The sequence below is a fragment of the Meles meles genome, chromosome 11 (genome assembly GCF_922984935.1).
Source record: "Meles meles chromosome 11, mMelMel3.1 paternal haplotype, whole genome shotgun sequence".
NCBI lineage: Eukaryota > Metazoa > Chordata > Mammalia > Carnivora > Mustelidae > Meles > Meles meles.
In genome coordinates this window covers 44,895,705-44,919,168 of record NC_060076.1, presented here as the reverse complement: position 1 = coordinate 44,919,168, position 23,464 = coordinate 44,895,705, and the positions used below count along the sequence as shown (strand labels likewise).

At 37.8% G+C, this 23,464-nt stretch overlaps 1 pseudogene; it reads left to right on the top strand.

The window, feature by feature from the left end:
* The first annotated feature begins 9,237 nt into the window (after positions 1-9,237).
* Positions 9,238-9,758, top strand: LOC123953509 (annotated as a pseudogene).
* The last annotated feature ends 13,706 nt before the right edge of the window (positions 9,759-23,464 follow it).

Genomic DNA, 23,464 nt, shown 5'->3' with positions numbered 1-23,464 from the left:
TGTTGCTGCTCAGTCGTGAATGCTGCTGTGATTCATTTTCAACACTTTGAAATCTCTTGGTATTTGTAACATGTTCTGAACCAGATATAAATTGATTGCTCAGCCCTACCTTTTTTTTTTTCAATTGAATTTTTTTTTTTTAACTAATGTTTAGCAACACACTTGATACTGCTTACATATAGCTTTTATTTCTGCTCAGGGCAAGGGTGGGGGGGATAGTTTTGCCTCAAGAAGTTTACGTAATTTAAGAGAGCATTGTGTGCATTCCGTAATGTAATCACTTTTCCTTATGTGTTAGAGAGCATGGCTCACTGAATATGTAAGATAACTATATATATTTTTGGAATTGGATTATTCTAGCACATTTTTTAAAGGAATATATAGGTACTAAAACGCATAATGTAGTTTAGAAGTACAAGCTTTGGTCACCACCAGGAGATGAGCTATAAAACAGAATGGAGCCAACTCTGATTTCAGTGAGTGTGCTTTGATATGTAAATACACACTCTCTCTCTGTCTTCAAGAGGAGACTAGCTTTCAGTGTAGGACAGTCTATTAAAAAAACATTGCTCATTCAAGGATAATAGATGGTAATCATAGTCCACTAAATGGTAAGACAACATATGAATTTTCTTTCCTAATCAAAGGACCAAATATTTATTGGTTTGGGTTTTGGCTAATTGTACCACATGCAAGAAATCTGTTGCTTGTTTCACATATGCTCCAAACACACGAGTCTTAATAAGCAGGTTAGGATTCAAAGGCCCACTTGGTAAAATCAGGCCTCGTTGACATTTTTGCTTTCCAGAGTTTTAAAAGACAGCTTGCTCTCTTGCCTAAGTGTTTCCTCTAGGTAGTAGCCTATTAATGCAGGAACAGATTGCTTATTCCACTGGTAGCTGGTAGGAATCAAGCAATTTGTAAAAGGATTTCTCCATAGATTAGCTTTTTTCAAGCATGAGTTCTCTAGGTGAAGAACTAGGGCACGATGGCTCCTAGAGCCCCTGGAACAAGCATTCTATGCTACCTTAATTTCAACCATTAAATGTTTTTTAACATAACATGTAATTCCTCCCCTTCAATGGCTAGATATATTGTGGCCACATCAGGTATGTTATGCACCTAGGAAGTGTTGAGCTGCAGTTACAACCTACTTAGCAAAGAAAGTACTATCTCAAACCTCTATACAGGCTCTCAACAGACCTAGAAATGATTCGTCAACACACTGGACAGCACAGTAGTATCACTTTCCTTTTCTGAACCAGAATGAGGGACTGTCTTTGGTATCTGCTATGGACAAATACTAAGTTCCAGTAAGTGTGATTCTATTGGTGGCAAAAATCCTGCAAATCAGCATATACTTTAAAAAAAAAAAAAAAAAAAGAGTCTAAAGCATTTTTCCTCTTCCTCTTCCCCCTATAACATATATATTCCAGGCAAGTCATTTAAACTCTCAGAACCCCATTCATCTAATTTATAAAACACAGAAGCTAATATCTATTTTGTTAGACTTAAATGAGATAACACATAAATTATATAATATCACTAAACACTAACAAGAAAATAAATGTGGTTTTACTGGTTTAACCACAAAGATCCTGAATCCTCCAACCTTAGGGGGTCACCCTGTTCTTTAAAAGGTTAGAACCACTTTGTGTTTATTGTGAGGGTAGGAGTCCCAGGGCCATGTTTTGCTACTGGGTTTATAGAGGGGCAGAGGTGCTGGTTTAGGATCTTCCGAAATCTCACTCTGTATTCACAAAAGCTTGATTTTAAATATCATCCATAGCTTTTATTAATTTCTGAGAATTCTCTTTCTCCACCCCATTTTATACCATCATCAAATGAATCTTTCTTCATGTGTTTCCCCTAAATGATCATCTGCCAACAACACAAGGCTATCCTCTGTATTATCTCCACTGAAAATTTGTGGGTAATGAAAAGTAATTATAGCAGTAAGCAAAATGCAACTTTAAAATAAATGACAGTCATAACCATTCCTGGAAATGTATCACTCAAGAAATATAAACAATGTGATGCCATGTTGGTGTGGCTTTCTCTTTTTCCAGACATGTCTTTCTTCTCTTCTTTTGATCTTCCAAATCTATTTCCTCTCAAATTGCCATGAGACAATTCGTATTGTTATTTAAGATTTTATTTATTGGGGCACCTGGGTGGTTCAGTTGGTTAAGCCACTGCCTTCAGCTCAGGTCATGATCTCAGGGTCCTGGGATTGAGTCCTGAGTTGGCTCCCAGCTCCACGGGGAGTCTGCTTCTCCCTCTGAGCTCTCCCCTCTCATGCTCTCTCTCTCTGTCAAATAAATAAGTAAAATCTTTTTAAAAAAATATTTTACTTATTTATTTGACAGAGAGAGAGAACACAAGCAGGAGAGGAAGAAGCAGACTCCCCGCTCATCGGGGAGCCCAACACAGGCTCAATCCTAGGCCCCTGAGATCAGGACCTGAGCCAAAGGCAGACACTTAACTCACTGAGCCACCCAGGTGCCTCAAGACAATTCTTAGATTCCTATACTTCAGTGCAAAAAAGGTTTTTCTTCTGAAATTCATCCCTATGGATACATTAAATATCCATGTACTCCTTTATATTTCCCAGCCTTCTATGCAATTAGACTGAAGTGTGGACTACTCTGGCCAAATGGCTATGAGTAGAAATGATGAGTTTCCTTTTAGGGCCAAAGGACCTTAGAGCCAATGTCCTTCCTCTCTCTTTATATTCCCTACCAAGCTGTCCTTGAGGACACGAGTTCCAGATATAGATTAAGACTGAACATGTATTAGGCTTTGTGCAAGCCAGAAATAAACATTGTTTTAAACCACTGAGATTTGAAGTTTTTATTTGAACTTATTACTAATGTAATTCTCTTCTGAGATTAGTCCTCTGGAAAAGACCCAATATTCACAGACAAGAATGTCTATTGACCTGATTACGTGAAAAAACAAAACTCTCTAAAAGAAATTATCCAATAGTAGTTACTTCAAACTGCTCAAACTGCAACTGTCTTTTAAAAAATATTTATGATTAGTATAAAGAATTATTAATGGGGTGTCTAGGTGGCTCAGTGAGTTGAGCATCTGACTCTTGATGTCAGCTCAGGTCATGATCTCAGGGTTTTGGGACTGAGCCCCTGGCAACAGGCTCAGTGCTCAATGAGGAGTCTACTTGAGATTCTCCAACTTTCCCTCTGCCCTCCCCCTACTCACACTCTCTCTTTTTCTCTCTAAAGTAAGTATATAAAGCTTTTTATAAGAGAACTGTTAATAAACATCATTTTCATCCTCTCATTAAGTTTCAGAAAGAATTTGCATCGGGCATTAATAAAATTTATAGTGCTTGGTACACCTAGGTGACTCAGTTGTTTAAGTGTCTTCTTTCATTCCTCTCCGGTCACAACCACAGGGTGCTGGAATTCAGTCCCACATTGGGCTCCTTTCTTAGCAGGGAGCCTGCTTCTCCCTCTGCCTATCACTCTCCCTCCTTGTGTTCTCACACACTCTCTGACAATTACATAAGTAAATTCTTTTTTTTTTTAAGATTTTATTTATTTATTTGACACAAAGAGAGAGAGAGAGATCACAAGTAGGCAGAGAGGCAGGCAGAGAGAGAGAGGGGAGGAAGCAGACTCCCTGCTGAGCAGAGAGCCCGATGCCCGGCTCGATCCCAGGACCCTGAGACCATGACCTGAGCCAAAGGCAGAGGCTTAACCCACTGAGCTACCCAAGGCACCCCAAATAAAATCTTAGGAAAGAAAAATCTGTTGTTCTTTTCTTCTGAACATGTTACCTAGAACAATTCAAAAGAAAGAACAAGAAATCAATACTTTTGTGTTATTGATAGTGATAAAACTCTAGGTTGTACTTTTTTAAAATTTCCCTGTTTAGGAGGAGCTTATCAATTCTGTAGAAAGACCCACTTCTCATGTGATACCAGTTCGTCCTTTGCTAAAAAGCTTTCATCCCAAAAAGACCCATAGGGCATCTGGGTGGCTCACTGGGTTAAAAGACTGCCTTCGGCTCAGGTCATGATCCCCTGCATCCGGCTCCTTGCTCAGCGGGGACTCTGCTTTCCCTCTCCGTCTATCTGCCACTCCCAATGCTAATGTGCTCTCTGTCAAATAAATAAATAAAATCTTTTAAAAAATAAATAACAAAAAAGACCCATGAAGACAGACCGGGGTAAAGGAATATGAACTTAAAAGGAAAACTGATTTTAACCAGTCAATGTCCCCAATTACTCCCAGGGACCTAAAAGAGGGGTAGACATTATTTTTTATAGGCACTGACACTACCATTTTGTAAAAAATGTAAATAGTTTTCTCATGAAGCTGTCCCCTCAGAACAGTTAACAGGACATGGAAGAGCCCTATAGAAGTGTTTACACACATAAGAGTAAACACAAATCCCTTTGTGTGTGATGTATTCTGTTATATTATTTTATAAACAAACAGAAAACTGTTTCTCTATGTCTCAGACCAAAAGAAAAAATGGGACAGAACTATGAATAGCCGTTTCATGGAAAATAAGTTGCTAATGGCTTTTAACTATGACAAAATGCAAATTAAAACTGCTCTGACACGTCATTTCTCTCCTGCCTCAGTGTAAAAATCCCAAGTTTGACAACATAATTTTGAATGAAGTTGTTGAAAGACTAGAATTCTCACACCTTATCAGTGGTCATTAAAAATGGCACAAACTTTATGGAAAGACATTTAAAAATATCTACAGAAGTGTATATTTATTTGCATCCTAATTTACAACTACCTTTAGGAATTTGTTAAAGATATATGGAAAATTATTAAGATACATACAGAAGGTTATTCCATGCAGCATTACTTGAAATGGCACACAAATTGGAAACCCAAATATTCAAAAAATTAGGGGACTAACTCGGTAAAGTACAACATGAGCAAACTGTAAAATAAGATATGACATGCCATCCGCAATAGGATACAGTTTTAAAAGGGAATGAGGAATTTCTCTCCATATAATTACGGAACAATCAACATGGTGTTAACAAAGCAAGGTGAAGTACACTGTATGTCATGAACTACCATTTTTCTATGAAGGATATTTACATCTATGCATTTATTTATTTTAAAAATAATAGAAGTATGAGATTTGTTAAATGGTCCTATGGGGTAAGTAAAAGAAATAGGGTAGAGTGGGCAAAGAATCTGAACAGACATTTTTCTAAAGAAGATAAATAAATGGTCAACAAACAGATGAAAATAGTATTTTCTCATCCTTAGCCATCAAGGAAATGCAAGCCAAAACCACAATGAGATACTGCTTTACAACCTCTAGGATGGCTGTATTTACAACCTCTAGGATGGCTATAATCGAAATACATATACCACCAAGTGTTGGAAAGGAGATGGGCAAACCAGAACACTCATACATTGCTGGGGGAAACATAAAATACTGCAATCACTTTGGAAAATAGTCTGCCAGGTCCTCAAAAGTTAAACCTAAAGTTATCAACTGATCCAACAATTCCACTCTGAGGTATAGATACACAACAGAAATAAAACTTATGTCTCATGCAAAAAAAAAAAAAAAAATTTTATATATATATATATATACACAAAGTTCAGAGCATTATTCAAAATAATGAAAGAAATAACCTATGTCCATCGATGGCAACATTGAAAAAATAAAATGTAGAATACCATACGTTGAATATTCAGACATAAAAGTGAATGAGGTAAGTACTAAACTCTGCTACAACCAGTTGCACCTCGAAAACATTATGCTAAGTAAAAGAAGCCAGACACAAAAGGCCACATTATATGATTCCATTTGCACGAAATGTTCAGAACAGACAAATCTATAGACACAGAAAGTATCCTAGTGCTTAACTAGGACTGAAGGAGAAGAGGGAAAGGGGGCTGACTGGACAACTGCAGGCCAAGGGATAGAAACTAGACTGATTCTCCAAAGCACCATATTTGAAAGATACTGGAGTCATGCAAATTTTATGTATTTTAAAATGAAATAAACACTTTAAAGTAGACCATGAAAATTAAAATGGAAAAAAAACCGCTTTATTTTACACTCATTTGTAGGAACTACCTCAACATATTTAATAGACAATCACTTGGGGCGCCTGGGTGGCTCAGTGGGTTAAAGCCTCTGCCTTCGGCTCAGGTCATGGTCTCAGGGTCCTGGATCGAGCCCCGCATCGGGCTCTCTGCTCAGCGGGGAGCCTGCTTCCTCCTCTCTCTCTCTGCCTGCCTCTCTGCCTACTTGTGATCTGTCTGTCAAATAAATAAATGAAATCTTTAAAAAAAAAAATAGACAATCACTTGTAACCACAGTTAGTAACATACTACATTTTTAAAAGTTTCTATGAGACTAGATCTTAAAAGTTTTCATCACAAAAAAATAATTTTTAACTGTGTTAACTAGACATACTGTGGTGATCATTTCTCATTACATACATATATTGAATCAATATGTGGTACAACCTTAAACTAATCTAATGTTATATGTCAATTATATGCCAATTAAAAAAGACTGATTTGACAAGTATACCCAGTAGCACATTTTAAAAATAAAGCAACACAGAAAAAATTCTTAAGCTATCTTCAAACGTCATATTGATGGTACTGTAATTCTCAGATTGTTATGTATGCATTTTTATATAAATAGAACTGAAAAGTACATTGTTCTTGGGAGACTGACATTTTAGATGGGAGAGAGGAGGTACAAATGTAAGGTACAGGAGTAAAGCAAAAATCTTGTAGTCTTGAATTTGAATAAAATTAGTATGAACTCACTATTTTCCTTTTTAAAAAACTTCTAGCTCCCATGTAGTATGCACATCTCCAATGATTTCCCACTACTCGTGTCCACACATCTGCATAATTGCCTTGAGTATGAGTGAAATCTGTGCTGTTTCTCATTAATAGAATATTTCAAAGGTTATTAGCTGTTACTCCCTTGATTAGATTATGTTATATGACTAACACGATGAAGTTACTCTCAAGATTACATTATTTTGCAGAAGACTACATCAGATTTAGAGATTATTCTTGCTCTCTTGATGAAGTAGGTGACCATGATGGAGACTTCTCATGGCAAGGGACTGAAACCCTTTCTAGAACGAGAAAGCAGTTTCCAGCAAACAGAGAACAAAGGCTGGTGCCTTGAATCATACCACTGGAAAAAAATGAATCCCAATAATAAGAACAGGATTTGGGCTTGAAAGTATATTCTTTTCCAGGTGCGCCTCCAGAATCCAATACAACCAGGCTATCACTTTCACTATACCTTTGTGAGTTCCTGAGCCGAACACCAAGTCAAGCCAGGCAAGATACCCAAGCTGCAGAAACTATGATATAAGAAAAATATTGGTTTAAGCTACTAAATTTGAGATTAAACAGTAATATAAGACTAATGTCTCTAATTTTAAAAAAAAATGTCTAACTAGAAATGGACACTCTAACATACAGCTTCAGACTCTTAATTTGTCCCTAAAAAAGCTAATGCTTTTTAAAGAAATGACTAATTACACAAGTGGAACAGGCGATACATGGCTACAGCCAGACATTCTGCAGAAACCGAGGCAGATTCACACCATATTCCTAGGTCTCCGGAAAAGAAAATGTAAGTATGATGAGAAAAGGAAAGTAAGGTATCAAAAGTACCAAACAAAATTAAGACAGATGAAAAATATCCTATCTAACATGAAAAATCCAAAGTGTGAGCTTAACAGCAGATTAGATACTGCAGAAAAAAAGATCAATGAACTTTAAGATATACAACAGAATCCATCCACATGAAGCAGAGGGAAATAAAAGACGGGAAAAAATGAACAGGACCTTGGATACAAGGAGATAATATCAGAATCCTGACAGAGACAGAAACAGGTTTTTAAGAAATAACTAAAAAGATTTTTTCAAATTTGATGAAAATAATAAATCTAAAAATGAGAAGTGCATCAAACATTAAAAAGGATGAACACAAAGAAAACAACATCAAGACTGATAGTCATAAAATACTAACCTGTGTGTAAAAGAGAAGCTCTTAAAAGTGGTCAGAGAAATAAGACACACTGCACACGGGAACAAAGGTAAGACTAGTGAAGATTTATTTTCTGAAATCATGCAAACTTAAAAAAAAAAAAAAAGGTACATGCCCAAAGGAAAAAAAAAAAAAAGCAACATAAACTTACTTATCCAGGGGATATAGCCTTCAAAACTGGGGACAAATAAGGATTTGGGGGGACAAACCGAAGCTTACAGAATTCATCACCATAAAAGCTACCTTATAATGAATTGTAATAGAGTTCTTCAAAGAAAAGAAAGAAAATACAAGACCAGCAATTGTATCTACGCAAAGAGATTTATTTATTTATTTATTTATTTATTTATTTATTATTTTTTAGAGAGAGAAAAAAGGAGTGCAAGCAGGAGGGGCACAGTGACAAGGAGAGAGAACCCAAGCAGACTTCATGCTGAGCACAGAGCCCAGGATGTCTCAGTCTCGCAACCCTGAGATGAGGGCTTGAGTTGAAACTAAGAGTCAAAGGTTTAACCAACTGCACCACCCAGGCACCCCTATGCAAAGAAATTTAGAGTAATATAAACTGTATGTGAAATGTATACTATTTTAAGCTGCTACAGTTGGGATAATCATTATGAAAGAACAGAACTAATACATTTCATTATTTGAAAAAAACATCTTACAGTGACTAACATATTCATAATGGGCACCCTATTAGCCAGACTGCAGACTCTTAATTTCTTACTAGAATATACTAGTGTTCTTAGGGGCTCCTGGGTGGCTCAGTTGTTAAGCATTTGCCTTCAGCTCAGGTCATGACCCTTGGGTCTTGGGATTCAGTCCAGAAGCATCAGGCTCCCTACTCGGCGGGAAGCCTGCTTCTCCTTCTCCCACTCCCCCGGCTGTGTTCTCTCTCTGTCTCATTGTATCTCTGTCAAATAAATAAATAAAATCTTAAAAACAAAACAAACCAAACTTTCATTCCTTAGAAAAATTACTGATTAGGCAGAGTATCCAGTGTTCCTGCAGATCTGTCTCTTGTTTCAACAGTGTTTGGATGGAACAGACCCAAGGACACCCCTTCTACTAGCCTCTAACCATTCTCAACCTTTTTCCCAGTTGCAAACCTCAGAGCCATCTTCTTAGACACCCTCTTCCTCTGGGACCAGCCAATACTCTATTTTGAGCTTAGCTCTTGATTACTGATCAACCATGAGCTTTCAGGCATATCAGAATTATTCCACCAAGGTGAAGACCAACAACAACAACAACCTGATCAACATGCTTCTATGGGCCTCCTACACCTACTTCTCTCTAGGATTCTATTTTGACCATGATAATGTGGCTCTGGGGGGCACGGGCCGCTTCTGTGAGTCACTTGGCTGAGAGGAAGTATGAGGACACCGTTTGAAGATGCGAAACCACCACAGTGGCTGCATCCTCTTCCAGGACTTCAGAAGCCATGCCAAGATGAGTGGGGTAAAACTCTGGATGCTAAGGAAGCAACCCTGGATTTGGAGAAGATCCTGAACCAAGCCCTTTTACATCTGCATGTCCTGGGTTCTGCTCTTGCAGATTCCCATCTCTCCGACTTCCTGGTGAATCACTTCTTGGATGAGGAGGTGAAACTCAAGAAGATGGGTAACCGCCCAATTAAGCTCTGCAGACTGGGCAGCCCCCAGGCTGGGCTGGATGAGAATCTCTTCCAAAGGCTCATTCTCAAACACAACTAGAAGCCTCTGGAGCTCAGCAGTCTTTCAGGAGCCCTCTGACATCACCCTGGTACCAGGGCTTGTGCCTGAGCCTCTCACAGAAGCCACTGGGCAGCTTTTCAGCCACCTTGGAGCTCTCTCCCAAACCATGGACCATGGGAGAAGAAAAAAAAAAAAGATTTTTGCAGTAAAAATAAAGAAAAAGAAAAATTACTGATCATAACTCTGAGAAAGGCAAACATACATGTGTGACTATAACAAATTTCTTTCTTTTAAGCTTTATTTAAGGGTAATAACAGTTTAAATTAAAAATGTCACCTATGTATTATTTTGTGGGTTATAATTTATGTAGCAGTAAAACATATGATACAAAGGCAAAAGAGGAGAAATTAAGTATGGAGTTGTAAAGGTCTTAAATGTAAAGTGGTATACTACTATTTGAAAGTAGATTGTAATAAAAAATGCATATTATCAATCCTAGAGCAACAATTGGAGAGAATAAAAGGAGATACTGGAATTATTTTAAAAATATGTACAACAAGGCTGAAGAAGAGAAAATAGACACAAAGAATAGATAAAAGTAGAATACACAAAAGAGGGTAGTAGATTTAAATTCAACCATATCAATAATTACATTAAATTTAAATGTTCCAAATACTTATAAGAAGTAGAATTTGTCAAAGTGAATATAAACAAGACCTGATTGTAAATTCTCTACAAGACAACCACTATAATCTCAAGGAGTTTACTATAAAAAAATGAGAAAAGCTGTATTATGCCAATAATAAAGATAAATAATCTTTAATAGCTATATATATGTATATATATATATATATAGTAAATCACATTAGAAAGAGAAGTCAAAATAATCCCTCAAGAGGACATAACAATTTTAAATAGATGTACACACAATAAAAGCTACATAATACATTCACAAACATAACTGGATATTTTATCTTACACTCTCATTAATTGTTATAAGTAGAATAAAAAGTGTTTAACAATGTAAAATGATACTGCAACCTACTTAACCTGACATTTATTGGAGCATACCACTCAATACAGCATAACCAATAATCTTTCAAAGTGCCCATGGAACATTCACCAAGACATGTTATATGCTGGTCAACAAAACGAGTCACAATTAAGTTAAATTGATTGAAATCACAGAAAGTCTATTTTCTGACCAAAAGAGGATTAAATTAGAAATAAGTTACAGGAAGATTGACAGAAAATCCCCAAATATTTGAAAACCAAACAACAGAATTCTAAATAAACTATTGGTTAAAAAAATATCAAAGGGAAATTGGAAAATATTTTGAACAAAATAAAAACGAAAAAGCAATGTGTCACAATTTATGGGATACAACTGAAGGAGTTCTTAGAGGACTATTGGTAGTTTTAAGCATTTGGCAAAAAGATTCAAATCACTTATAAAAGTAAGGAACTAGAAACAAGAGGAAATTAAACTAAAATGACAAAGAAAAGAACTATTAAAGATAAAACTTGGGTGCCTGGGTGGCTCAGTGGGTTAAAGCCTCTGCCTTCGGCTCAGGTCATGATCCCGGGGTCCTGGGATCGAGCCCCGCATTGGGCTCTCTGCTCAGCAGGGAGCCTCCTTCCTTCCTCTCTCTTTCTGCCTGTCTCTCTGCCTACTTGTGATCTCTGTCAAATAAATAAATAAAATCTAAAAAAAAAAAGATAAAACCAAAAATCAAATAGAAAAGAATAATTTTTCATGATGGAAAGCAGAATGGTAGTTTCCTAGCTGGGGTTGAGCAGAAGAGAAATTGAGAAAAAGCCAGTGGGAACTTGGGGCATGAAGAAATTATTCTGTATCTTGATTCTGGTAGTGGTTATAAAAATGTATATATAAAAATCATTTCACTGGGGGGCACCTGGGTGGCTCTCTTGGTTAAGCCTGATTTGATCTCAGCTCATGTCTTGATCTCAGGGTTATGAGTTCAAGTCCTGAGTTAGGTCCCCCAGGCAGAGCCTACTTAAAGGAAAAAAAAAATCATTTCACAGTACACATAAAATAGGTTGCTTTATTTTATGTAAGCTGTACAACTAAAGCTGATTTTACCTTTTTATAAAAAAAAAAAGATCTATTTATTTTAGAGAGAGCAAATGTGAGTGGGGGGAAGAAGAGAGGGAGAGAGAAAGAATCTCAAAGGGACTCCATACAGAGCATAGAGCCCAACTCAGGGATCAATCTCACAACCCTGAGATCATGACCTGACCTGTGCTGAAATCAAGAGCTGGTTGCTGACCTGATTGAGCCAACCAGGCCCCCTGTTAGTACAGCTGACTTTTAAAAAATTATTAGATATTTTAGGAAATGGAACAATGACTGAATATTTGATTATTAAGGAGTTATAATATCTAAAATGATACTGTGATCATTTTTAAAATAAGGAGTTCTGACCTATTAGAAATGCACATTGACGTATTTGTGTATGAAATAATAGAACCACTAAGGTTTGTGTCATAAGATTCTTAGTAGCAGGGAAGTATTTGGGAGTATAGACGAAAAGTAATTTGCCATGAGTTGATAACTGCTTGAGGTAAGTGATGAGTGTATAAGATTTTCTAGTATTATTCTCTCTACTTTTGAATTTGTTTGAAATGTTCCATAAGGAAATGTTTAAAAATATGTCTTCAATGCATGTTTAATCTGGTACATTGAACAAAACTGAGGCATTTTAGCAGAATTTTTTAATCAAATATCAATGGCTCTTTTTCACTATATTTCTCCAACTAGCTTGTTCAAACATCATGTTAACAATTCTAGTGCTTTACTCTTATTAATAGGAAATCTGTAGTCCCAATAGTTTTGTGGGTTTTTTTTCCCCCCTTCTAAAAAACCTTGTATAGACTAAGGGTTTTACAGAGGTGAAGATTCATTCACACCTTGGACTAAAAATTCTGGCACGACAATTATCTAGCTCTATTAACCTCAAAAAGGACACCTGACTTTTCTGAGTCTGAGATTCCTCATCGATAAAAAGGACCAGTGCTAAACTTTTTTTTTTTTTTTTGGCAAGCAATAAATAAGATAAACTGGCATAATATCTAACTATAAGCATTAGCTACTATAATTATTTTATGATGGTAACTTGCAACACTATTTAAAATTCTCCAAATCCACAAAACAAAGAGACTCAGTGGTGATCTCTCATTTAGCTTACAAGCCTACACTGTTGTCACAGTTTAACCTCTTTTTATTAAACTTTACTTTACCATCAATAATTACACAAGAACTGCAACCCACTTCCAACTATATTTACATCAATGTTGACAATGGCAACCCATCAATTACATGCTCTGAGGTACACTGAAATCATTCACATATTTGGAATACCTCATTCCCCTCCAATATGCCCTAAAATGATTGTGCTGATTTTCCTAGCTGTTTCAGAACCTTCTCTTTTTTGGCTCCCATACCATTCTTGGGATAGACAAGCACAAAGTCAGAGCAATGACAATTGGAACTCCATGACTATTCCATTGAAAGTCAATTGAATTTCAATTTCCTTCAATGGAGAAAGCTAGGAGGAACCAATTATTGTTGCTTTAACGTTGTGCAATTTTACCTCAGGCACCACTTAGGATCCAAATGAAAACATTTCAATTCCTGCTTATTACCTTCTTCCTGATAAAACACTATTTTTCCCTGGCTCCTGAAAATAGTGGTATATCAAGGGAACCCTCTATTAAATACATTTTAGCATCTTGGCTATATTAACAACTATTAAAAGAGAAAAGATATACAGGGACCGATATTCCACATATAATGCTATTTGCTGTTTATTTTGCCAGCAATTTTATGTGGTGTTGCTCTTACTTCCACTTGTCACAACTTACTTGAGAACAAAGTCAGTACAATTCCCTTTCTGTTGGGGACATCAATTCCCAATCTGGAAGAAATCTCATCTCCATGCTGCGTTAGCTTGCATCTGCCACAACCACAGGATTTCTGGGAGGCTACTGGCACAACTCACACATTTCCACTGTGAAGCTTGGCTTTGGGAAGGAGTGAAAATGCTGTTCCCCCAGCAGCCGTTCAGGGCCACAAACTGTGAAAGCCAGAGCCACCTAACAAGCTGTGAAGATTTCAGCCACCTGAGGAGCTGTGAAAGACAAAGATGGTGCTGGCTGAAGAGACACGAGCAGTCAGGAATCTCCAGAGGACCTGCAAATATCCTAGACTCTCGCGTCAGCCAAGAAACCACGCACTCTGAACTGATGGGATTGGGAGGGAGATAAACCATAAATGACTCTTAATCTCACAAGGCATAGAGTTTTTAATGGCAACAGGCGTAACCCAGAGCACTCCAATTAAAGAGCAATTCTTGTTTAAAATGGAAAAACAAAAAAACAAAAAAAACAAACAAACAAACAAAATAAAGCAATTCTTGTTTATAACCAGGCCTGGATCATTTCCAAACGGCAAACCAAGCAAGTCAATGTGATACCAGACTTCTGGGCCAATGTTCCAAAGGCAGCAGTCCACTTACATTCCTCAGGATTCAGAAAGAGCTTCTAATTCTAGCTTTGCAGCTAATCAGCTGTATAAACTGGGGCGCATCCTTTTCTAATGCAGCCTCACTTTCCTCTTTGGCCAAAGAAGAAAAATAGACAAATATTTCTAAGTCCCCTTCCACCTGTGATTTACGATATATTTTTAATAAACACAAAATGTCGAATTTAGTTCTTAAGACATGAAAATGATTGTTTTTTAAAATTGTTCAAATCTATTTCTACCTATCTGTGCTTTTTAAAGTTAAAACAGAATTTTAGGGTTTTGTTTTTATTTTCTGTGGTAGGATGCAAAAGTTGGGGTCTCTTGCTCTTTCTATGTCAGGAACGGACACCTGATTTTACATTTCTTCTATATGACCCTGAGCCCTTGGCCACACCTGCAGGACTCTGACTTTGCACAAGCCCAGTGGGGCATTCCTACTGCAGTCTTTGCTGGGCTCTAAGGGCCCCCCTTTATATAGATTATAGCTACAGATAATCTATACTTATATAGATTATAGTTATAGTTATACAGATTATAGTTACTATGTGCAGAGTTCTTGGTGATCGGGGCAGGCGCCCTACATAGCTGATTGGATCAGACTGGGCACTTGACCATGCTGGAGGGGAACTAGGACTCTTTCTTGAAAATTTAAAAATGAGGCTAAGATAGAGTCACTCTAGGCTCTTCTCGTAAACTGAGAAATGTAAATTGGAAAACTATTGAGTGTATATATAAATTAAACTAATCACAGAAATAAAGATTTAAAAAAAGTATAAAGAGAAAGAGGCATGAGATTTGATGCTGCTACTCCTTGTAATACCCAGATGCTTTCCTGTATTTTTATCCCAGGACTTTCTTAGACTGCTTTGAAATGATTTTGTCACTTGAAATTTGAATAAATTTGGCTGGGACATTGTTGATTTAATATACCACTAATTAAGAAAATTTCCTTATTATGTTAGATTAAATTCATATGTATATGAATTTAATTATCCACAATATGTAAATATTGATTTTTCAAAGAGGTTAATAAGTTTAAGAATCATCTTAACAATGACCAAAATGATTATATTACATGAGCAATTATCTAACAGAAATTATTTAAAATGAATGTGAATATGTTCTAGATAGTTTGCGTTACTGGTACCATCACTTTTTTGAAGTATTGTAAATACCTGTTGTTTAAATATTTGGCTAAGTTACAATATGCAAACCACACTTTAGAATTTCCTTTCCATTATAGCTATAAAATAGAAACATGTGGAGGCTGTTTGACCTAAGATTTAAGAAAGGATAATTTCGGGGCACCTGGGTGGCTCAGTGGGTTAAGCCTCTGCCTTCGGCTCAGGTCATGATCCCAGGGTCCTGGGATCGAGCCTCACATCGGGCTCTCTGCTCGGCAGGGAGCCTGCTTCCTCCTCTCTCTCTGTCTGCCTCTCTGCCTAGTTGTGATTTCTCTCTGTCAAATAAATAAAATATTTAAAAAAAAAAAAAAAAGAAAGGATAATTTCCACTAGGTGGATTCCTAAAAACAGTGGCAGGCGCAAGTCAACTACAAGAAAGGCTGATTCTACATAGATTCTCAGGAGCAGATCAAAGGGTCATGAAGATCTCCTTCCATGACATCTTGGGAAAAAGTAACTAGAGACTTCAAAAGGTATTGGGTATTCAAATGGTAAAATTAGTCTAAGAAAACGTAATCGGTTAGAATTCTGTTCTTCGCAAGGCATCATGGAAACCATTTTACGTGGAATTTGTTGAGAGCTACCACAGGGCTCAGACCTGTATCTAATGCTACTTTCCCACAAGAAGAACCTTGAGAAGAACTCAATGCTCCTACCTAAGTTTCCTTTACCTCTAGAGGAAGTCAGGAAGCTGAAGAAGAGCTACATGTCTTACCTCAGTTTCTGAGATGTTCATTTTCCATAAGCACTTCTTGAAATGTCAATGAGACAAGATATGCTGAACCCATCTATGTCTTATTTCCATAGAGCTGAACTCAAGCTCAAAAAAATTCCTAAGGTGAATTCAAATTAAAACCACATTGAGATACCATCTAACACCAGTTAGAATGGCCAAAATTAGCAAGACGGGAAACAACATGTGTTGGAGAGGATGTGGAGAAAGGGGAACCCTCTTACACTGTTGGTGGGAATGCAAGTTAGTGCAGCCACTTTGGAGAACAGTGTGGAGATTCCTGAAGAAATTAAGAATAGAGCTTCCCTATGACCCTGCAATTGCACTGCTGGGGATTTACCCCAAAGATACAGATGTAGTGAAAAGAAGGGCAATCTGTACCCCAATGTTTATTGCAGCAATGGCTACGGTCGCCAAACTGTGGAAAGAACCAAGATGCCCTTCAGCGGATGAATGGATAAGGAAGATGTGGTCCATATACACGATGGAGTATTATGCCTCCATCAGAAAGGATGAATACCCAACTTTTGTAGCAACATGGACGGGACTGGAAGAAATTATGCTGAGCGAAATAAGTCAAGCAGAGAGAGTCAAGTATCATATGGTCTCACTTATTTGTGGAGCATAACAAATAACATGGAGGACATGGGGAGATGGAGAGGAGAGGGAGTTGAGGAAAACTGGAAGGGGAGATGAACCATGAGAGACTATGGACTCTGAAAAACAACCAGAGGGTTTTGAAGGGGTGGGGGAGTGGGAGGTTGAGGAACCAGGTGGTGGGTAATAGGGAGGGCACTTACTGCATGGAGCACTGGGTGTGATGCCAAAACAATGAACACTGTTATGCTGTAAATAAACAAATAAACAAATAAAAAAAATAATCAAAAAAAAAATTCCTAAGGTGAAAATTTTGGCACCCTACTTTTTTTTTTAAGATTTATTTATTTATTTGAGAGAGAGACAGACAGACAGACAGACTATGGGGAAAGGGTCAGAGGGAGAGAGAGAATCCTCAAGCAGACTCCTCACTGAGGGAGGACTGTTGCTGACACAGAGCTCAATCCCAGGAGCACTGAGATCATGACCTGAGCCAAAATCAAGTGTCAGCCACTCAACTGACTGAACCACCTAGGCACTCTGACATTCTACTTTTTTAAAAAAATATTTCCATGGGAAGTCTTCTATAAACTCTAAAATATGAAATACATGTAAATCGTGCTATGATCCTGGACTACAAGAGTTGAGTGTTGAGAAGACAGAAATTCAGGCACCCTGCATGACCAGAAAGAAATAGTGTTAATTAAATATCACTAATAAATTCAAAGTTGTAAATATCTTTAAGTTTCAATTTCAGCTTTAAATATAAGCTGTATGTCTATTGTGCTTTATGTAACAATGAACAATAGAAATTAACATCTATTTAGCACATATTTTATGCCAGGTACTGTGTAAGGCACTTTATAGGTATCAATTCTTGAAGACTCACACCAAACCAACGGCCCCCTCCATTAACATTACATTATAAGCATAAAGATGATATAACTGATCTACCTACCATTTCTCCAAACAAGATAGTGTATTTAGAATACAGTTGACCCTTGAACAACATGAGCATTAGGGGGAACCAACCCCATACCCACAAAGTGGAAAATCCATGTACAATTTTTCACTCCCCAAAAACTGAACTACCAATAGCCTACTGTTGACCAGAAGCTTTAGGGATAACATAAACAGTAGAAGAACACATCCTACGTATGTTATCTTTATGATATATTGTATTCTTATAATAAAGTAAGCTACGGAAAATGCAATGTTAATAAGAAAATCACAAGGAAGAAAAAAATAGCTGCAATACTGTATTGTATTAAAAAAAAATCCATGTGTAAGTGGACCCCCTGCAGTTCCAACTTACATAGTTCAAGGGTTAATTGTACTCCTATATTATTCTGCAACCACATTACCTTTATATGTTATGTTTTACTTTCCTATGTATAATGCTCTTACATCTATGACACCTCCCAAAACTCATCCAATTGCATATTCACTACAAACCCATTTCTGATTTGGACTATGCCACAGCTAAAGGAATATGGCCCATACAGGACTAAAGCTCTCTCTAAAATTTCCTCAACCACTTAAAGTAATACAAAAAGGAAGTTGCCCCCTCCTCAAACTCCAAAGAACTTTCTCCTCCTCTGCTCTTATGGACCTTTCTTACCATTCCCCACTCTGGTCCCATGGCCTCCTGTCTCTTCTGGGCCAGCTTGCTTAGTTTTATAACCTGCTCCCCACACGTCAACTCCCTTTGCCATGAAAACACCCCTGGGCTTGAAGTTCTTTTTCTGCTCTGATTGCTTTCTGGAGAGTATTTGCCTTCATTGCTTTTATGGTTGTCCTTTGCTATAGAGAAAATAAGGTAAAGGAAACTGGGCAGAGGGAAAGGGGCACAGAGGACAATAAACTTTATTCCATAGTACATTCAGTAGGAAAATTCCTGGCAATGTGAGTATGAAATGGCCTGGGACTCGAAATGAGAATGACTGGAGTAAAATGACTTTAATTATTTTTGAAAAATAATAATAATAGCATCTTATCCTGATTTTCAGAAGCTTTACTTCTTAAAAACAGAAATAGAAGATCACGGATAAGGTTGATATTTAACATCAAAGATGGACTTGAGAATCATTATGCTAAGTGAAGTCAGTCAGTAACAGAAGAACAAGGACTGTATGATTCCACTACATAAGGTATTTAAAATAGATCAACTTACAGAAGCAGAAAATAGAATGGTAGTTCCCAGGAGATTAGAGATGGAAAATTGTGCAGTGGGTAGACAGTTATAATTATAGAAGAGTAACTTCTGGAGATCTGCGGTAAGACCTAGTACGTAATTTGAATATGAACTTCAAAATTTGTTAAGAGGGTCTGTCCCATGCTAGGTGTCCTTGCTACAAAAACACAAACACACAAAAACAAAGGGACAGGAGGAAACTTTTGGAGGTGACCGTATGTTTATAACCTTGAATGCGGTGAGGGTAACACTGGAAAATGCATACAACAGCTCATCCAACTGCAAAGATTAAATCTGTGCAGTGTGTGGTGTTTCAATTACACATCAATAAAGCAGAAAAAAATAAAGTGACATTCAAGACCAAATAAATATGTAAAAACCGGGTATCAGAAAGTTACACACGTATAATTGCAACCACTGCATTTGTGAAAACACAATTGCTCTCAGGTCTGAGTGTGTGGGGTTATTTATAGCTTACTTCACTGATGGGCACTATATCCTTATTTCTAAAATGGAGTCATTATAATTCTTACTGCATAGGGATGGTATAAAGACCAAATAAGGAACCAACATTAATAACTATAATTAATAACTTTATATTGATGATCATTTATGAACTAAGCATTGCTACATGCCCAATGCCAAGCTAAAGTACTTTATTTATGATATTTCACCTAATTCCCATAATTACCTAAGATAAGAGTAGTACATATTAACAACCTCTCAGAATACTCAACCTATAATAAGGTCTCAGTACAGAGTAGCTAAAATAATAATCATTACTTGCTATGTTATTGTTGTGATTAGTAAATGTTATAATAAAGCTTATCCTTGTTAGAAGTATTTTTACCACAGGTAGAAATCACAGAGAAGGGATTCAGATGTATTGTAGAACTGTAGTTATTCTATATTGTCTTCATTCAGAGGGAAAGTCCAAGAGGATAGGGATAGGATTAAGATGGGGGAGGGGGCGCAGTGCCAAATATCCTGAGAGGAGAAATGAAGAGGTAAGTAAAGTCCAGGACTCATACAAGTACTGATTTATAACAACAAATATTTAGCCAGAGATCAGGGATGGAAAATTTTGGGTGATGCTTAGGCTCAGTTCTTCCATTTGTCCCAAGACAACCATTCCTGTGAGTCATCATCCCCTCCCCCAAGACCCCTGAGGATACCAGATCTGAGAGACCGCAGACCAGCTCCCTCAACTCTCTCAACACCAGCTCGAAAACCCTACAAAGACAGAATCACATGCTTCTGTAGAGTCAATTATTGAGGGATTTGGGGGACTCCTCTGCACCATCCCTGAGTGAGGGAGAATAAAAAATCCATTTTTCGACACTCGAAATGGAGCAGCCTGTGGTCCAAAATTAGAAAGAAGAGCATAGAAAAGAAAATGCATGACTGGAGGGAACAAATTTTAGTGAGATAAGTTTCAGGTAAAATGTAACCAACCAAGTGGAAATGGGTAATAGTGGCCATTTTCCTGTTTTACAGAGGCATGAGGAGAGCAGGGAGGTCTTAGAGTAGCAGGTGACCTAGGACAACAGAAGGGAGGAGGAGCAGCCCTTTCAAGGACTGATGGCATTCTCCTGGCCTGAACCTGTGCGCTTTCATGCTGCAGAGCTGGGCTAGGTAGCCTTGGCCAAGGTCTAGGAAAGCGAGCAGGGAGGCCCTAAGACAGCTACGTGGTAGCTCTTTCATTGTTTCATGTTACAGTAGAATTACCTTCTCTACTGAAGTATTAATTAAATTATATCTGTACTCTGAATTTGGGCAGGTAAATGGTTGTTTATTGTTGGACTCAGAGTGGAGAAGAACCAAGAGTTTATTATCAACTAGACCTTGGTAAGCCAGGAAGTTAAAAACCTATCAAGAAACAAACTTTTTCCTCCACACCACAAACATTTGAGGACCTCAAAACAAGGACTGAGAAGGGGGAGGACTCACAGGAGATGATCTCGGACTCTTGAACACAACAGAAGATCTTAACTAAGGAAGGGAAGAAAGCTAAGGGTTACTCGGTTTTCTTCAGTATCAGGAAGGCAAGAACCAAGTGCTCCCAGAGAATTTACTAAAGTTCCGTGTAGGTGAAACACATTCACACTGATACCGGGTTTCAAAGCAGTCTAATAGTCACTCGTAAGCTAATCCATATTCACATGATGTGGGGCATGTTTGCCACAGAGCATGCACCTCTACTATGTGGAGCCGTACTTCTCAGAACGTTTGCTAACAACCTTGACGTTTTTATTTGCACCATAATGACAGAGGAGTATAAGTCTCCAGAAAAGTTTGCAGAATTGAGAATTAGATAACGAAAAGAATGAAAAAAGGCAACACTGATGAATTGGTGCGTCAGGCGAGGAGGAAGTATTTGTAATTGAGCAGGGGCAGAAAAAGGAAGAAAATGTGAAAGCATATTGGACAGGGTTGCTGGGCTCTCACTGCAGAACAAATGGTTTCTGAAGGCGATCCTTACCTCTAACAAAGCACGTGGAGGCTAAGAAGGAAAACTTTCTATCCTCTTTTTTTTTTTTTTAATATTTTATTTATTTGAGAGACCATAGCAGAGGAGAGTGGCAGAAGGAGAAGGAAAAGAAGAGACCTGGCTGAGCAGGGAGCCCTACATCGGCCTCAATCCTAGGATGCCAGGATCATGACCCTAACAGAAGGGAGACACTTAACTGACTGAGTCACCCAGGGACCCTTTCTTCTAGCCTCTTTAAAGCCCATCTAAATGGCACAAGAACTGAACTGCAATCTATAAAAAGTCTGGGCAGAGAACGCAAGAAAGACAAGTAAGTCCTTCAAGGCATTCCACAATGGCTTGTCTTTTGACCTCTCCCATTTTAGGGCAGAGAGCGACTAGCAAAAACATCCAAGATGACAGTGAGTAAGAAAAGTTTATGGTGGGAAAAGAAGGGGCACTACTGACCAGAGGATACAGATGCAAATCTGCTTGGGTTGATTTTAAAATCGACACCCCTATGTATGTAACCCTGTTGATTCAGATCCTTACTGTTAAGTAGGCATCAGTACACAACATGCTGCATGTGTCTTTAATGAGGAGAGCACGTCAACGAGCACGACACAGCTAGAGGCACACTCAAAGGCGAGCGCATTTTCATTCGTCCCCCGAAGAGGTGGTGTAGCATTTCATTTATTCATTACGTTCCCCGAATGACCTCTCTGGATTTCATAACAGAGTTCAGAACCATACAACGCAAGGGCAGTGTCAAGACTTAGGAGAGGTGCGGCGGAGGGGGCTTTTCCAAAGAAGCCTGTGAAGTTAGTCAGCGTTCAGACTTAAGGATCCAAGCTCTTCTGCGGTGGATGATGAATGGGCCTCCAGTGAAGTCAGCCTCCTTGCTGGGGATACATTTATGGGCAGGAGCAGAGGAGATGTCTTTTGCATAACGAGTCCACCGAGAAAGAGTAGTACGGAACTGCTGAACCTGCTGCATGGAATGTATTGTTGATAAGTCTGAAAACAAGAGGTAAACAATTTCCGCTGGGGCCTGTAATGCTCTTTCACAAAGAAGAGACTCTGAACTCAGGCACAATCTATACAGCATGGGCAACGGTGGCCGTTCCAGCATGTGGCTTGTCAAGTTAATTTATGGCTGTGTATAATTGGGTGGTTGCTTTTCCTCCAGAAAGATGAAACAGCCAAGCCAAGAGAGATGGGTATCTCACCATTTCTAATATAGAGATAAAGATCTTATTTTGAGTGCGAAGCAAAAAAGAATGCGGGGACGGTGGACAAAGATTAGGCTTTTGTATTATTGCAAAGTTTCCAAAAAAAAAAAAAATACAAAAAGTATGGGGAAATGGTTCAGAAAATCTGGAGCCTAATTACTCCAAATTTGAGGAGTTAACTCTCAGATTTCCCCCAAACCAGAGGTGTTGCTTCTGTTAAATTTAAATAATTTAGTTGAGATTCTTCCCCCAACCACAAATCGAGTTTTTCATTTAAATCCCAACCATATAAAAACTTAACTTTTATTATCGCTTTTAAAATGTGCTTTGTTCCTGAACCATCATAAAGTCTAAGTCCCAAATAGTAGCCATGATTAATCAAAACAGTTAGTTATACAATATTAGACTGATTTCAGATTAAGTCTTACTTCAGTGTCTATAGGAGAGAAGGAAACACTGGTTAAGTAAAAATTGACTACGAATGAGAATCGGAGTTGTGACATTCAAAGGACCAGCTGGTTAGGTTACACCAAAATACCAGGCTGAGCTTCTATCTTTTTAATAAAAATATTACATATTGTATTACAATATCTTTTAGAAAAAGCTCCTGTTCATAAGGCTATAAAAGGAGCATCAGTGTCTAGAGCACTTCTGGGCAGACTATGACATGTTGTTTAAGCTAGAGAATCTCGGTATAAATAAAACAAAATTATTTCTCTGTGTTGGGGAAGCTGGGACTTCAGCGAGCTTAAAGGTCAGTTGCCCAAGAGAGCTTCAGATCTATCTAGA